This window comes from Parasteatoda tepidariorum, chromosome 4, assembly GCF_982258835.1.
Source record: "Parasteatoda tepidariorum strain Cologne lab strain chromosome 4, Ptep-v5.0, whole genome shotgun sequence".
Taxonomy (NCBI): Eukaryota; Metazoa; Arthropoda; class Arachnida; order Araneae; family Theridiidae; genus Parasteatoda; species Parasteatoda tepidariorum.
Window position 1 is genome coordinate 24,099,629 of NC_141758.1, and position 19,801 is coordinate 24,119,429.

Genomic DNA, 19,801 nt, shown 5'->3' on the forward strand with positions numbered 1-19,801 from the left:
TTCCTTCGAGTTATTACCATGATTTTAAAAATTTTTCTTAGTTGCGAATTTGATTATTAGGAAATTCTATTTAATTTTTGTTTTTTTAATAATTATATTTACAATGTAAAACATATTTTTATTGAAATTGATGCAATACCATGAAGATCTATTTTTTTTTATCTCTCTCAGCTAACTTATTTATACACTATTTTGAAGAAGAAAAAATTTATTCTTAATATTAAATATGTTATTAGATTTAATGATGATTTAACTATCAAGATCATACAATTTCGTTAAACAATATTTACCCTGAGAAATTAATCTTGCTTCATAATCATGATTATGATTTTAAGTTTTTGAATTTGGGTATTTAAAAAGAAGAAAATATCTGCTTCGTTGATTTATACGATTAAAAAAAATGTTTTAATTTTAATATAAATAAGCAACTTACTTCGAATTCTAATGTTTCTAAAAACACATATTTAAATACTATTTTTAATCAAACAAATACAACTAAAAGAATATGTTGTAATATTTATTTTTGAAGAAAACAAATAGAAAAACTCTTTCAAAACTTCATTAAATAACAATGGATATACAACTAATATAATTAAGTTCTATGTAAAATCAGTGAGTTATATTATTATTAATAAATTTACTAAAAACATCCATGTAAATTTATAGTTTTATCATGTGCAAATCCAATTCGGCTAAAATCCATGGCTAAAAATCTGCGTAAAATGGGCAAATCATGCTTCACTTTTTTTAAATAAATGTTAATTATCTAAAATTAGAATTGTATAATTAATTATCAACCTTGTAAATTATAAACTTTAAGTTATCCAATATGATAGTATTACCTTGCACACATCCATTTTCGGGCAAATCCGTGGTAACTAACCAATCAAAAGCGCTTCAGTACGGCAGTCTTCAGTACTTCAATACTAAGATCCCTCTATTTACGCTTCTGACTTCATATTTTGTAATCTGTCAATACGAAAATATTTTTAATCAGTCTTGATAATTCTGGTGCGTGTATGGTCCTTTTAATTCGCTACTCACCTTTCAGATTTTGTCTTGTGTTTTGTTCTGTATTTCCTGTTTTTTACTTGACATGTGTTACTATATATATATATACATACCTGCCAACTCTCCCGCATTTTGCGGGAGATTTTATTTTCATATTTAAAGTGGTAGTAAATATATACTATTTTTCCTTTTATAAAATTAATTTTTAAATAATTTTGATCACCACTATTCTTACAAAAATTAAGCTTATATATTAATATGCGTTACTATCATGGTTGTCAACTTAATTTTTTTCAAATACAACGTATTTGTTTGCTTAAAATTGAAGTTTTAATTCCATTTTAATACCACTGGGAAAAATGATAATGGAAGGGATTAAAAGTTGGCACGTCTGTATATATATATATATATATATATATATATATATATATATATATATATATATATATATATATATATATATATATATATAAATTTTTATATTTTAAAGCATTAAACGAACCTCCAGTGCAAAAAGTTAAACGAGAAAAATATAAATACATAGTTATGTTAGTTATTGCTCAATGAAAAGTTAAGTGTTTTTCTAATTGGTTTTAAACTTTTTTTTAGTTTTTCATAACACTGTTTGAAAATATAAAAAAATTATTAAAATATGTACTATAGAAAGTATTCAAAATTCTTTTATCACCACAATTTAATTTAATAATTTTAAAACATAGAAATTTTTTCCTAACATTCAACGTTTTCTGTTACTGTTGAATCCGTATCAAAAAAGTGCTGACATTTGTTGGTGCATTGAATATACAGTAATCCCGATACCACAATTTCTGATAAAAACGTTATCGTAGTGGGAACGCAATTTAACCCTTTCAATACGGCGAAAAATCAGCAGGGGTGAAATCGAGACGGAAAAGGCTGGTAGTAAAACCATTTCAGTTATAGCTAGTTTAGGGGAGGAGTTTACTTATTCTTTTTTTAAATTTTTCAACAATATCTACTTCATCTTGGAAAAGAAGCAGTTTTATATATATGCCAGAATTATAAAAGAAATCTTGATAGTTACAGATATTTCATTTTTTTCGAAAGAAATGCTGGAATGAAATGTTTTACGTACCAGGTTTTTCTCTTTTCCGTCTTGCTATATAAGGGCTTTCACCCCGTCCGGTGCGAAGGGGATAAGCTATTTTTAGTTTAGTATTCGTAGTATTAGTTAGTATTAGTTTTGTATTTTTAGTTTAGTAAAAGTTCTGAAAGAGCACTTAAAAACTCATTTCTTTATCTGTCCAATTACTTAAAAATTAAAAAAAATTCTGTTAGAGAATAACTGCTAGGGATTTCTATTCTCAGAATATTAAATTGGTAAGATGAAGCAGTTAGTTTTCAAAACTGTTCGGGGGAATAACACGTCCCTTTATACATTACCCAGAGTTGCCAACTACTTTGGACAAGCCAAAATAATTTTTAAAAAAAACGGTAAATAACAACAAAGTAAATTTTGCAAATATTTAACTATTTCTGCTTGCTGTTTAGCAGGTACGGCACGACTTGAGTTACATAAAGTGGTGAGTTATATAAGTCTATGAATTATTTAGAAATAGTGGTGGATAAAAGTCTACTATATTGAATTTATTAAACCTAGAATCACAATTGATAAACTATCGCTTTAAAATACACGGTGTTTATAAATTCCCGGACCCATTTTGATGTTTAATAACTCATAAAATAATGAAGATATAAACAAACTTATGGCATTTATGGATGGAATAACTCATATAGTTTCCTTTTCAGGTTTGAATATCTTTACTTTTGTAAATATCTCCTGCGCGTGTGGTTAATTTCAGATAATTTCATTTTCCAGTCCAAATATCTGTACTTTTCTAAATATAGTCTGCTTATTAATTGCATTTTTCTCTCTTTTGTTTTTGGCAACTATTGCAATGTTATGTTTACTTTTGATGTGTTTGTTCTATGTAGTATTTTCTATGTGATGTTTCATTCGAGCGAATATTAAGGATAATGCATACACCACAAGAGAAAGCACAAATTTTATAGTGGTTCATAGAAACAAAATCGATAGTGCAAGCACAGAGAAATTGCAGAAAAGTTTACCAAAAAGATCCTCCATCCAAAAGCAGCATCTTGCGGTGGAAAAAGAATTTTCTAGAAACTGGAAGTATCGCGGATAAGTAATGTTCCGGACGTCCCTGCACAAGTGATTTTGACGTTGAGCGTGTCAGACAGACATTTTTAGACAATCCTAGAAGATCTGTGTGATCAGCGGCAAGAGAATTGAATATGCCGATTTCAACGGTGTACAAGGCTATTAAGAAACAATTAAGACTGCATGCATACAAAGTTCAAATTGATCAAGGTTTGGAACCGGGCGATAGGCTTAGGAGGATGGCGTTTGCAACACATAAGGTAGGAAGGATAGAAGATGATGCTGATTTTCTGAAGCACATAATGTTCTCCGACGAAGCATCCTTTCATGTTTCTGGCATTGTTAATTGCCATAATGTGAGCATATGGGGATCTGAAACCCCCATGAATACCGTGAGACACAAAGGGATTCCCCAAAGGTAAATGTGCGGTGTGAACTAATGCACGACCGAGTCATTGGGCCTTTCTTTTTTACAGAAAAGACTGTCTCATCAGTCGTATACTTAGACATGTTGAAAAACTTAGTATTTCCACAACTGGAAGAGCTTCAGCCACATGTCTTTTTGCAACAAGATGGTGCCCCACCACATTGGGGTATCATCGTTCGTAGTTCTTTGAATGACCAATTTCCAGGAAGATGGATTGGGCGATGAGGTCCAATTCCTAGCCACCCAGATCACCTGATATAACGCCGCTGGACTTTTTTCTTTGGGGATTTATAAAGAACAATGTTTATAGGAGGATCGTGTCGAACATTGATGACCTAAAAGACAGAATTACAACAGCAATAGCTTCGGTAGATGCCGACATGCATGCCGCTACCTGGCGTGAAAGTGACTATCGACTTGATATTTTGATTGCTGAATTCGACTTGATTTGCTGAAATCGTAGTAGTTCGCATGCCTGCACATACATTTACGCACCTTTTATGCTCTGCCTCTTTAAGTTAGAACATTACGTTACCATTGAGTTAAAAGGTAAATGCCCATCCATTTTACTCTCATAAAAGAACCTTTAGCGTTGCTGTAACGCAAACTGCGTATAATTTCGCTGACTGATCTTAACAGTTGACCTAATGTACGATTTTTAATGCAATGAATCTTAATAATTGAATTATACAATATACTGTCGAACCTCGCTAACTCGAACTTCGATTTCGCAAATTTTTCGATATCTCGAAGAAAAAAAAAATCCCTTCAAATTTCCTATACACTCCATGTTAAAAAAAAACTTGATTTCACGAATTTTTTTTTCTAATCCCTCACTAACTTGAATTTTTTTCTCTATAAATAGTGTAGATTTTTCTTTTGAAAATAAAAAGCTATTCCAAAAAAAAAATAATAATTTAAGAATAGAAAACCAATTCTCATAATGATGAACTTTTTTTAAAAAATGGACATAAAGACGTCAGTGGCATGGAATGATGTGTCTTTCTCTACGATAATGAATGGCTGCAAGAAGACTGGATTCATTAAAGATCACGAAAGTAGTCAAACAATCAATATCGTTAATTCTGCTGAACACCGAAATTATTGGGACAGATTGGCCGGACTCATGAAACTTGATGACATGGAATTTCATGACTTTGTAAACGTAACAGTGCAGTAGCATGATGCAGTAACAGTGTGTGGTCAGTGGGATGACAATGATATCATCGCTCAAAAGAAAGCTTCTTGTGAACTATCAGAAGAAGAGGATGAGGAAATCGAAGATTTACCCCCCAATGTTACTAACAAACAAGCACTTTCTGCAGTGGACACTGTAAGGAGATTTATTGAGAGGCAGCCAAATATGTCAGAGGATACATTTAAAGCTGTAGTCCACTTAGAAAGCGTTACAGACAAACTTCCTTACACATCTCTAAAGCAAACAACAATTGAATCTTTTTTTAAATGAAAGCGTAGAAAGTGTTTTTAGAATAAATATGGAATAGTAAATAAGGTATGTAAAGTGCATTTTTCTTTATTCTACCATTGATAACATGCGATTTTCGATAATTCGAATTTTCGGTATCTCGAATTTTTCCTCCTCTCCCTTCAAGTTCGAGATATCAAGGTTTAACAGTATTTATAATTGTGAAGAAAAAAATTTGTTTTCAAAATAAAGTGGTAATTAAAAGAATCACCAAAACAGATTTTCGTTTGAGAATCTCGTCAATTTTAGACACCCTGTATTATATGACACAAAAAACCATACTATTTTCTGTGGTCAACTTGCGATAGTCAGATTTTACCTCTTCTACGCAATTTTCCCGATAATTTTGCACTCAGTTCACAACATTTCAATTTCCTCTCGTATAAATTCTCGTTGACTCTAGTTTATTTAGGTTCATAAGAAGACATTTTAAAATCATAGCTATAAACAATATAAGCTCGTGGTTTAAAATAGCTTTCTCAATTGGGGGACATTATTTCTCCCTGAAAATAAACCAATATTGCTTGTATTAACCTCAGTGGCCCCCATCACCCCCAAGCTCTTGGGCGCATTCTCGGGCAAATTCTAAATTCCCCCCAAACTATTCGTTTTATTTAGTGTAAAAATCCCCCCCCCTAAGCTTTAAGTGGGAGCATCGTGCGCCCACCTCCCTCCCTGGTGGGGGGCCCTGATTAACCTGGCGAAAAAGAAATTATTGAAAGTTAATGATAAATAATAATCACAAGATTATATTAATACCAAATACTAATTAAAATACTATACTTTAGCATATTAAATTACGCTAGGAGGCTTCGTCCCCTGCTCGCTGGCGCTCGCCAGCCCCCGGAACTGCTTTCGCAGTTCATTTCGGATTGCTTCGCAATCCCATGCTCGCCTTGCTCTCTCATTGGATACGTTCTTAACGTCTAGCTTTTGTATACTTTTTTGAACACTGAAGTTCCGAAAACTTTTCACTGTAGAAAATTCTAAACCTGTGCATTTCAATATTAATTTGAAATTGCAAACAATTCACATATTTTCCTCAATCCATTCCATAGGTGGAGAACCTGCGGCCTCCGCGAAGTTCTTGTGCGGCCCTTTGCCACCTAGTACAAAATGGTAGAGTTCGTTTCAAAAAACAACTATTGTACATCAACGCCATGACAGTTGCGCGAAAAATCCCGCCAAAGACTAAAAATTCCACAAATTCTTTTATTTAAAATTCCACAATGTTTATGTAATTTACATATCTAAAAGAAACGAATAATGTTCTATGTAATATTTATTTGAAAATAAATTAAAGTTACAAAATACTATTTACAAAATTTGTTGGTTTCAGATCTCCCATTTGAGTGTCACACCTTGCTTTGGCTTCTCTGACTCGCATCTCTCAACGCTTCCCTGTTACGATCTTCAGCAAACTGTAGTTAACAGTGCGTGCTTATAACAGTTACACGACTTATAACAGTTGTTAAAGATATTATTTGATATTCGTTTTTTTATCCATCATGTCAAATAGTAAGAGAAGAAAATTAGGTGATGAAAACAGAACATTTAATGTAGAATGGGAGTTAGATTTTTTCTTTACTGCTGAGAAAGATAAAATGATGTGTTTGTTGTGCAATACAGTTTTAAATACTTTAAAAAAAGCGAATGCAAATAAACACTATTTGACTCATAAAGAACATAAATATTTCGCTTTAGAAGGTGAATCACGAAAAGCTGCACTTCAAAAGTTGAAAAATGAGAAGCATCATCAGCAGGCATCTTTTAGTGCCTTTGTAAATCAAAATTCCGCTGCAGTTACTGTTACGTATAAAATAGCACATATACTTGGAAAAAGGGGCAAACCATTTAGTGACATTGAAATAATTAAAGAATGTATTGTTGAAGTAGTGAGTATGTTAGATCCAAGAAATGTCGACAAATACAAACAATTACTTCTTTCAAGAAGAACTGTAACAGATCGTCAGCACGAATTAGCGCAAAATGTAACAGAGCAACTTCATACAATTATACAAAATGAAGATGTTTATTTTTCAATTGCTTTAGATGAAAGCACTGATAAAACAGATTCAACACAAGTTTTATATTTTATTCGTGCTATAACTAAAGATTTTCAATGTTACGAAGAACTACTTGCGTTGGGTACACTAACTGGAAGAACTCGCGGAGCCGATATTTTCGAAAACTTCAAAGAAGTATGTAATAAATTACAATTGAATGTCAGTAATTTAGTCAGTGTCTGCACCGATGGCGCACCTTCCATGAGAGGCAAAAAAGAAGGGTTCGTTGCTTTGTTAAAAAAGGAAAACTTAAACTTGAAAAAATTGATATCATTTCACTGCATTTTGCAATATATATATATATATATATATATATATATATATATATATATATATATATATATATATATATATATATATATATATATATATATATGGGTCATTCTCACGAAAACTGTCATTTTTCAGTTCATAAAATCCCAAAAAAGTAAAGTGAATAAAAAGCTCTGAAACTTTTTAAATTAATAGAAATATGTAATGACATTATAAAGAAAGTATATATCCCTTAAATTATACTTAATATTTAAATTAATTAATTTTTTATAAAATTAATTTATAATTAATTAATTTATAATAATTAATTAATTAATTTAAAAAATAAATTAATTAATTTAATAAATTAATTTATTAATTTTTTAATTCATTTTTCAAATTAATTAATAAGTAAATTAATTATTTTCACTATTTAAAAAGTGAGGAAATGACACTAATAGTGAGGGAATGATATTTTATTTTAATACATGTTTTTATCTAAGTTACATCTACCTAAAGTTTGAAAAATGATAACATACTAAGTATATCTAATATTTATTATAATTTAGTCTTATATATTTAATAGTTTTTACAGGTTTGGGAAATAAAATTGGCTGGCACGATTGAACAAAAAATAATTTATAATATACTCATCTTGAATCATTTACTCACTTTATACACAAGTGAGGGAATGACGAATTCAATAAAATTTGAAAATAACAGTTAGGCCTAATGAATTTCTGAAGTCAATCACATACAATTATATTCATACAAGAAAGCAACATATAATTATCCACTTTCTCGATGAAGTTGTATTTTATTTTACTCTAAAAAATGACATGAGGGAATGACAAATGTAAAAAATTTTACCTGGTTTGATTCATTCAAATGTATTCCACAGCAAAGCTTCTTTAAGTTGAAAATGGAAACATACTGCAATTTTGTTCTATGATGCCAGTTGTTAACTTCTGAAGTTTTTATTAAAATATTTTTATTCTAAGAAGATTGCAGGTGATAAGAACATTGTTGTGAGGGAATGACGCGAAACACTGGGGACAAAGTTTAAAATAGTGCTGTGTTAATATTTTTATCAGAAATTCAATTTAAAATTGATTTTCTGAATTCTGTATTTTAGTAATCTGAAATAAAAAACACGAATTTGTAAAAAAAAATTTTGTATTTCAGAAACAATTTTTTTCTTTTTTTAAATCAGCAGTGGGGACAAGTGAGGGAATGACATATTGGTATATTTTAATTACCTAAAATAAATAAAAAATAAAAATTGATAATTTTATTTTTATTCTTTTGTTAGCTTGCATTCTGAAGGACACTTTCCCAGAATTTTTTTTCTTCGTAAGCTGTAAAACAAACATAAAATATACTGGGGACATGAAAATGACTGTTTTTGTGAGAATGACCCATATATATATATATATATATATATATATATCAATCTCATGAAGGGTATAAGTTGGTATATAAGTCATAATAATGAAGTACTCTGATTGGTCAATAATTCATTACTGAGTTCGAGATTACATTTTGTTGAGAAAAAAAAGTACCCGGATTTAAGGGAAGAAATATCTTATACTTACAATAAAACTAAGGTAGATATTTTCATTTCTTAGATATCACTAACGTTTAAATAATTACCGCATGATTTCAGATCGAAATGAAAGTACTAATTTGATTATAAAGTTTTTGATCGATAGTTATATCTTGTATCTCTCTCTTAAATAAATGTTTTCTTATGCGTGTGTAGTCACTTTTTATCATTGGGGGTATGTGTGACCTGTCCTGTTAAAAAACGCTGGTAGTGTAAAGAGAAACCAATTAAGAGTAAAAAAGTTATAATAGTGTTTAAATCTGAAGGATATTTTCTTCTGTTATCACCGGCCAAGTTATCTTCGTCCTAACAAAAAAAATCTACTATTTTTCCGAAAACTGCCACACGTTGAAAGAAAAAAAAAAAGAATGTGCACCCTTTTGTTAGCCACATATCTATCATACACCCTATAATTCTTTCTAGACTTGCCAGTTCACTATTGGTATCAATCAACAGTGATTTCAAAAGCTGCTGTTCTTCATTTAATTTTTCATATTGCTACTTTAACATCAAATATATGTAATTGTCTATAACGACAAGTTCCCTATGACGACAATTACTATTGCTATTCGGAATTTTCGTTAAAATGGACTTTTAGTGCATGTATGTCATTTTACTAGTAAATTGTTTCTTCATAATAAATATTAATAATGAAACTTTTTCTGAAGTACCAGTATTAACTTACTTCATAGGGAAAAAAAGGTACTATATTTTTTTAATAAGAATGCTAGGAGCAAAGGGTTTAATGGTTAATCGCCCCTTCAAATAAATTAACAATTTACTGATACTTCTTCAAATATTTTCTTGACTCAGGAATAGAAAGGTAACTAGGAGAGAAGAGATTAAAAAATAGCTCTCATTAGAAAGCAAATGAGAACTATTCTGTGGTTTAAGTTTTTTCTTTTACTACTTCTCCAACGATTTAAGATTCTACTCCTTCCTATTCCTAAAGGTCATCTTTCTTTCATTCTCTCGCAGATAAGGCAATCTGTTTATCAACCCGCAGCCTGGAGTAATGGCTTATTGCAACAGAAACGGGCTTGTCTCATTCTGTGTTCCAAGGGGCTTCGCAGGAAAATTCGACGAAATGCTTCTCTCTAACGCACTTCAGCAGCGCCTGCCTGGAAACAGGATGTGACATTAATATGCCATCGACCGTTTTACTCATGTTTCCTCTGACGAATCTTCTTGCCAAATCGTGTCACCAGCGCTCGATTACCTTTGTTGAATTCTGCCATTGTTCCTTATCGAACATTCTAAAAGAGCTTTATCTGGGAGATAAAATTTTGCTTATTACTAGCGAATTTTCGATAGAAGCTTTTTGATAGAGTTATTTGATTCTAATATAGAGTTCAGCAAATACTGTCTGTGTCAGTATCCATTTTAATGAGCTCTGAATCTGACCTCGGAATAATGAAAAGTCTAAAATGTAATAAATTTTTAAAATATTTGAGAAGGAAAGTGAAAATATCTTCGCTGCAAGAAATTAAAACGACTTATTAAAATAATGTTCTGACATAGCATTTTTGCTTACGTTCGCTGTCTAGTTCAGACCGAAAAATATTTCCCTTATTAAATAAATAATCCTAAGAGACTGAATCGGTTAGATATTACTTGAATAAAAACTTCATTCAATTCAAAAATATACATAGATGCCAACTTGCTCCGGACAACAAATATATATTTTAAAGTGGTAGTTTATCAATTGTGATTCTTGGTTTAATAAATTCAATTTAGTAGATTTTCATTCACCACTATTTCTTAATAATTCGTAAGCTTATATAATTCACCACTTTATTGTATGTTTATGTCACGCTTTACTTTTTAAAAAGCAAGCAAAACTAGTCAATTATTTGCAAATTTTATTTTGTTGTTATTTACAGTTTTTTTTTAATTATGCTGACGTGTCCGGCGCAGTTGGCATCTCTGCATATATATATTTCAAGCGAACTGCTCCTATATATATATATATATTTTAAGCATTTGCTCCGGATTCGACAAAATGGTTTGAGAAACGATAAAGGACTACATACTAAAATTTTGATACTTTTTGGTTAATTTTCATCTTTTTAAGGAGTTTAATTGTTACAAAGTGGCATATTATAAAAGCCTTTGAATTAATTAAAAGTTGTGGGGTGGGAAAACAGTGTAATTCGAATTTATCAAACCAAAAATCGTACATTAAAAGACTAAAATCTCAAAAATATTTATGGGCTCACTAGCCAGGGCTCAATATTAATAGCCAAATAAGCCGGTTAAAAAAATAATAACCGGTTATTATTAATAATAACCAAAGAAGTTTGGTCAATGTCATTCTTTCACGTTTTGATTGAGGATATTTCAGTATAATGATCTGCCACACCAACTACAATCGCCAAGGCGCCAACCTTATTTAGGACTGAAAAAATTTTAAAAACAGAAGAAAAAACATGTCGATGTTTGCCAAGATTTGGCAATTATTCTACGACAGATAACGATACAGATATCTCCCCTTTTTATTTCTCACTTTGATCAAAAGAAGCGGTAATTAATAATTTTGACCAGTTAGTATATTAATAATAACCGGATTTACCACCTTAACCGTAACACATATACAAAGAGGCACACCCTTGACGCAATGCTATATAAACTGTTTAATCACTTCGACCGAAATTCATTGGTTATTATTAATAATAACGTTAAAACTGAATAATTTGTGATGTTTCTCACTTTGACCAAAAGAAGTAGTTATTATTAATAATTGAACGGTTAGTATTATTAAGAACCGGATTTATTACTTTAACCGTAGCATAACTAACTCGTTAAAAAAAAATTGTTTTAAATTTTTTTTAACGAAGCTTTTAAAAGATTTTCTAATGCATTTTTTTTTTCACTTAGACTATTTGTAATGGATGCCACTCTACAAAATTATTCCCAATTTAGGAAATATACAACATAAATTTGTTACATTTGCATACCTGCCAACTCTTCCGGATATTCCCGAAGATTTTATTTTCATATTTAAAGTGGTAGTAAATATATACTATTTTTTCTTTTATAAACTTAATTTTTAAATGATTTTGATCACCACTTTTCTTACAAAAATTAAGCATATATATTAATATGCGTTACTATCACAATTTCAACTAAAGTTTTCTCAAATACAACGTATTTGTTTGCTTAAAATTGAAGTTTTAATTTCATTTTAATATCACTGGGAAAAATGATAATGGAAGGGATTAAAAGTTGGCAGGTATGCGTTTGTAATTTATATTTTTCTATTGGAAGCTAAATGAGAACAGTGTTGATAATTATTGAATGTGTTGTGAATGTATGAACAGTGTTGATAAGTGCGTCCTAACTCCATGAAGCCATGTGTTTGTTTAGTTATAATGTTTGTTGAGAACCATTATTTAGATCTTCAGTCAATGTGTGAAACGCATATTTTTTAAAATACCTTTTTAGTAAAAAATAAATATAAATAAATATAAATATAATATAAATATAAAAATAAATATATTTTAAAATACCTATTTAGTAAAAATTTAGTAAAAAATGGAAAATGATTATTGAGCAAGTTTGAGAACCTAAAATGTTCCCATTATTAAAGTTCAATGTCTATCAAAGTCATTTCTTTACATTTAAAATGAGAGTATATTTGATTAGGCTTATCTATACATCGCAATAACATCCCAAAGTTTTGTTTAGCTATAGTATTAGTAAGCTGCAACCGTGTACATGCACTCATTTCCATGGAGTATAGTTGATTTTCAGTGTAATAATCTATTTAAGTCGAGAAAATGCAGTTTTTTGACGTTTTTCTCCCTTTAAAGTCTTAGTTAATCAACAGCACCCCAATAAATGTTTTACAGAATATGAAAGTTCTTTATTAAGACAGAAGCTCTGAGGAGTAACACTTTATTGCGTATTGATTCTAAAGGCAGATATAATTATTGAAACTCCAAAAAGGCGAAATGCGCAACTTTCTATTTGGGATTATCTCAAGACCCATATCTGCTTATTTCTATGTGAATATACTTACTAATATGTGTAAAAGTAAAGTTAAGTTAACAGTTTATTTATTTTTTTTTATTTATTTATTTACCAAAATTACATATCAATGCAATGCTAGAAACCACATTCCTTTCCACTTTACAAACAATAATGGCGAATCCACTCTTCGAGAAGAAGCTAAACAGAAGATAAATTTATAAGAACTCTATATAATACTAGAAGGCTCCGCCCCCTGCTCGCTAACGCTCGCCAACCCCCGAGAATTGCTACGCAATCCTATGTAGTTCACGCCGTGAACCATGGCTCGCTGCGCTCGCTCGCCAACGAACACAATGTTCTAGCACAAAGACATAGTATATTATCATCAAAGACATAGTATTTTATCATCAAAGACATAGACTTATGTAGAAGAATTCTATCAATGTTCTTATTGGCTTTTAAAAAAGTAGATTAGCTATTTAGATTGTACATGGTGAAAAAATCAAAACGTTAGCTAAATGAGAAACATATTAGCGAAATAAATTATCAAATATTGCAGTTACTCACCTAAATTCAACTAAATGTGTATAATAAGGGTTAAATTAGTTAATGCTAGAAATTCTGCAAGTTTTAGAGAAAAAAATTTATTATTTAAAAATATAAACTTTAAACCCTAACTTTTCCTTGTGAGATAATAACCCTCAAAAAGTCTTTCATTTTCAAGAACACAAAAATTTGTTTTATCGCCAAATGAAATATTTTTTGGTGATCAGCATTATTGAAATGAATTTCTATATTAATTAACATTTGTGATAAAGTACTTAACATTTTGGAACAAAATAAGGATGTCTTACATACAATAAATTAAAATGCATGGCTGTTAGCACTACCCGAGAAATACCATGTGGAGGTCGCCATGCTGCATTTCTAATCGGGGAGTTTTGATTTTGGCACTTCCCCTTGACTACTGCCAATACTTAATATTGCACTTGATCTCTGCAATCTATGTCTTCCATAACATTCCTCAACACTTTCTTGGACTCTTCGAACACGTTTCATTACGTTTAAAAGCCCTAGCAGCTTCACTAATATTCTGCATTTTAAAGCGTGAAAATTCAATGCATAAATAAACGCGAAATATAAAAAAATTCAATGCATTCAATACAAACACTTTGACGTTTTTTAGACGTTCAGGTAGCTCCCAGTAGAAAAATATCAATTCAACAGCGGCCTTTTAAAGCATTCTCACTTCAATTAATTAATTAATTTCTAATTGAGTTTAAATTAAATATTATCATGTTTTTAGGGCATGATTCTGAATTGAACAACCTGATAATGCTCACTCTGGTTATTTTTTCCGTTTTTAAAAGTGCTATATGTTGAGCCACCTCATGTGACATTTGCCATGTGACATTTTTAGCAGCAATCATTGGTCAATTTTCTAACGTTGCCATTCGGGAAGTTGTAATGAGGCTTTTTTTTGGTGCCGTGTAAGAGAAATATATATATAGACAATAATGTATAATTATGAAAAAGGAAACACTGCGGCATTGTGCCATGTAAAAAAAATTGAAACAAAGTATGTGTTTCTGAGTAATAAAATTACCGTATAAAAATGTAAGTACTGTAGTAATAAATATACTAAACAAAGCCTAACTAAATCGAGGGCATACGGGGCAGTTGTCCCGGGTCCCACATGAGAGGGGGTCCCAAAATCGAACAGAAAGTTTAATTTAGGTTTCCTTCTTTAATGACCTTTTTTTAAACAAAGCATCAGTACAGTGTAAAATCCGTCAGTTTCATGTTAGCTTCTTCTGTCGTCCATCGTACGAACACAAAATCCATGGCATTCTAGTGTGGAAATTTTCAGTGTGTGGAATTTAGTGTGGAAATTTTATAGGGTGTGAAATTTAGTGTGGAAATTTCGATCGACAAATTTGGCCAGTCAAAAGCCTGTATTTCCTAAACATGTCGCAAAATGCGATATGTTTACAAAAATACAGGCTTCTAATTGGCTTAATTGAGCCATAATAATTGCAAAAAATTTAGCTGAATTCCGCCCTAATGTTAGCAAGGATATGAATTTTTCGCCGCTAGGTGACAAAGTGAACAATCAGAGAACTGCATTCGGTATGATGGACATAGAATTGTCAGAAAATCAGTATAATGGAGAGAACGATATTTCGTCAGACCATTGGACATTGGAGGGGAGGGAGAATTTATAGCTATTTTAGGTTCTAGACAATTTTCTTGTTATATATGTATTATGAGGTGAAAATTTAAATACCTCCATAAAGTTCGGTTCTTCATTACTGAAGTAGTGAAGCAGAAGGGGGCCCAAAAAGAAGTTTTTGCCTCAGGGCCACAATTAGGCTAAGTCGGGCCCCGATGCTTTTTTACTAGCTCAAAGATCACAAAGCTATCTGAAACCTGTGTTTGCTTTGTTTATGTTTGTGCTTTTAAAACGCGTCTCTAAAGAGTAAAACAATCTTAAATCAATGGTAATTTAAATAAATAAAAATAATAAGCTAAAAATTAAAATCAATAGATAAAATTTCTTTTTCGTGCAAATCCATAAAAAGTTTGAAATTAAAACTATATTTGATTTTAAAATTATATTGTACGATTATATTATAAAATTATATTATAATATTCTTTCAAATTTAAAAATAAATTTAAATCCATAACTTTCAAAATTAAAAATAATTAAATAAATGACAACAATTTGGCAAAAACTTTAAAGAGCATAAGAATATTATTCAATAAAATTTTAGGTTACTTTGAATTTCCGATTTCCTAGAAATGTACTTTTAAATCGTTACTTTTTTTGTTTAGTACTTGTACTTTTACTTGTACTTTTTACTCGTTACTTTTTAAAATAAGAACTTTTTACTTTTTACTCGTTACTTTTTTTAAAAATACTTGTACTTTTACTCGTTACTTTTTAAAAGCAACGTTGCCATATATGCATGGTTGTGAACTTAAGTTTGCTCATATACAACGTATTTGTTTGCTTGGAATTGAAGTTTTAATTCCATTTTAATACCACTGGGAAAAATAATAATGGATGGGATTAACCCTTTCGCGCCGATTGTCACAAATATGTGACAGCATAAAACCGTATCAATCAGGGTAAAAATATAAAATTGGTAATTAAAGTAGTTCTTTAGCAGTTCATTTGTGGGCGGAGTTATAATTCTTTGATTTATTTAATTCACCATTACTTTGTTCAAAATAAAACTATTTAGTTATACTTTGAATTATCATTGATTATATATGTGATTAAACTAACAATAATTAAAGTCAAAGCAAAGTAAGTCTGTCATATTAGCAACGACTGCATTTACGTTACCGTTTTTTATTTAATTACAACTTGATTCTGATTTTGTAGGAATGCTTTTCTGAATCACCCGTCCTCAAGGGGTTAATTGTCTTTTGTCAGTGTAAAATCTTTTCACCTTTTGCTCATATCTAAAACACTTCACCTTCATATCAGTGCTTCTGATATCTTTTATTTCTTAACGATACCACATTTTATCAAATGAAATGGTAACACAATCAGTGACAGTCATTTATATTGTTGGAAATGGATCGCATAACTTCGGGTTTATCCCTTGTTTTTCCTTTAATCATCAAAATTAGTATTTTGGGTTGAATTTCTATCTTTAACTAAGTTAAAAGATTTTTTTTTTTTTTTTTTTTTTTTTTTTGCAAATAAGGACTGAATATGAGCTGATGAAAATTAATCTTATAACCTGCCGTATTAAGTAACAATTTTTTTTTATCAGGAAACACTGAGCCTTCTTTTTCCCATTTAATTTTTCAAATGCTACAGTAGTAAAAGCTAGCCATGTGTGAGACTGACTTGAAAGAAGCTTAAATCCTTACACACTATTTATAAAATTATGGTTGGTTGTTATGGTAAGAGGTGACAATTTTTTCACATTTACGTTGTCCACTGTAAACATTTTCTGCTATTGTTATTCCGTAATAAAAGAACTCATGTTAACCCGTTTTGTCCCGAATATATATATATTGAAATGATACAAAAAGTGGTTCTATAGAAAAAGTGGTAAAATATATTATCGAAATTAATTGTTTTTTCTATAGTTAGAGCATCCAAAAAGTCTTTGATAGATCAAAAAGTACTTGCACCTTATAATTCTAGATCTAATCAGAAATAACTAAATCATTGTGGTATCTGAGAATCTTTTAATTCACCCAGATAAATGAAAATACGGAAAAAAGTTTCCCACCACAATGAATGTCTTTGAAAAAAGGAACTGTTCTAAATATATGACGCTGGGCGTTAACCGGTTAAACTCTGTTGTTGTTTCATGCATTTCTTCAGGACACCACATGTAACTAACCAGACACATATACCACGTGTAACTGGTCCAGAAACACCTAGATCAGGTCCATCACACCATGTCGCTCAAACAGCTAATTCTCCTCACTACATGGCAACCGCAGAGAAGAGCTAAAATTGTTTGTGATGTAACTACCACTATAAATTATAAGCATGACATTAATAGTAAATAAAACATGCTCGTCATTAACCTCAACAAGATTAATTTCAGTTGAGAAAATTTTTGTCTAATTCTAATTTTCCACATAGATGATCAGCGGACGTGATATGAACTCGCATACATCGAAAATAGCGCCCATTTCGTTGAGTGGTCCCTATTGAACAGTCCACTTGTTAATTCGACATCGTCCTCCTCGGGTTCATGCTTCTCCGTTTCAATTACATACTACTGAATCCTGCACACACTGGATTGCTAACAGCAACATAGGAGAGACCATAAACTTAATACAGCTCTCACAAAAGACTCGGTGATCTTAATACAGCCCTCACCACAAGCACTCAAAATTCGGTGAATTTAATACAACTGTCCTGGTCTTTTGCAAATTCGGCAACTAGTGGAATCCGTTCATCGAATTCTATACCATATAAAATTCTGTGGGGAGAGAATTGCTCTTGATAGATGAAGATTGACATTGTCGACTTCTCCTTTTTCTGACAAATAAAACGGGTTATGAACAAGGGCGTAGAATCAAGGAATAAATCAATTACTTAACACGTTGGGCGCCATGCTACAACGGTAAATAACTACAAACTCAATTTGCAAATATCAGACAGAATTCGCTAGCTTTTGAAAGGTTTAGCATTCATATCTGAAAAAAAGTGGTGAATTATATAAGCCTACGAATTGCTTAGAAATAGTGGTGGATAAAAACCTAATAAATTGAATTTATTAAACCAAGAATCACAATAATTAAGTAAATTTTGAATAAATTTTCTGCAATTCCATAAAAGAATGTATATTTTATAGTTCTATATCATGTTATACGCTGTCAGCCAGCTGTTTTTCGCGGCCTATGTGAAAGGTCAGTGTCAGCCACCGGTGGTTGACGCGGCCTAAATGTAATTTCAGTGTCAGTCACCGGTGGTTGACGCGGCCTAAATGTAATTTCAGTGTCTGCCACCGGTGGTTGACGCGGACTACATGTAATTTCAGTGTCAGCCACCGGTGGCTGACGCGGCCTAAATGGAAAGTCCAGTGTCACCCACCGATGGCTGACGCGGAGCTCAACGTGTTAAAGAAAAAGGTGCATAAGTAAATATATTCAAAAATGTGAGGTCCGTTTTCTAATAAACATTTAGGCAAGTCTGTAGCAGAGATGCCAACTTGCTCGGAACAGTGGATAAGTATGTTCGAGTGGTTATCTTCTAATATATGTTTATTGTGTTAATAAATTCGATTTATTACTCACCACTACTACACAATATTTCAAAGGCTAATGTGATACGCCACTTACAACTAGTACCAAGAACTACACCGTTAACAACTAGCTGGGCCATAAAACCATAAATACAAAACTATGCTGCTTTTTAACCATTTACAACTAGCATAGCTTCCAAACAGTAAAAGGGAAAACTAACTGGACGATAACTTAGTGAGCGATAACTTATTATGATTTATGGTTCATTGTTCATTTTTTACAGTTAGTTACATAAATTAAATATTTAAATAAAATCCTTTTCTATTTTTTATTTTTGTTTCAAATTATATAAATCCACATCGTTTTTTTATTTCAGGATTCCGTTATAACAGACAGAGATATTTTTGTTTTGGGTATTTTCAAGGGTAATATATTGTACCGAGCACAGAAGGCTTAAACTAGAGCACTCCAAAAATTATTGATAGAATCTTCCTGAAAATGCAGTGATTTTTGGCACTCAATTACCGCACGAATAACCAGCTAGTACATAACAAATCACAGGCTTAAGACCCTTAGATTCCAAAAATTTGTTAGTAGAATCTTCCTGAAAATGCAGCGATTTTCGGCACTCAATTACAGCACGAATAACCGGCTAATACACAACAAATCACAGGTTTAAGACCTTAAGATTCCAAAGATTTATTATAAGAATCTTCCTGAAAATGCAGCGATTTTCGGCACTCAATTACAGCACGAATAACTGGCTAATACACAACAAATCACAGGTTTAAGACCTTAAGATTACAAAAATTTATTATAAGAATCTTCCTGAAAATGCAGCGATTTTCATCACTCAATTACAGCACGAATAACTGGCTAATACACAACAAATCACAGGTTTAAGACCTTAAGATTCCAAAAATTTATTATAAGAATCTTCCTGAAAATGCAGCGATTTTCATCACTCAATTACAGCACGAATAACTGGCTAATACACAACAAATCACAGGTTTAAGACCTTAAGATTCCAAAAATTTATTATAAGAATCTTCCTGAAAATGCAGCGATTTTCATCACTCAATTACAGCACGAA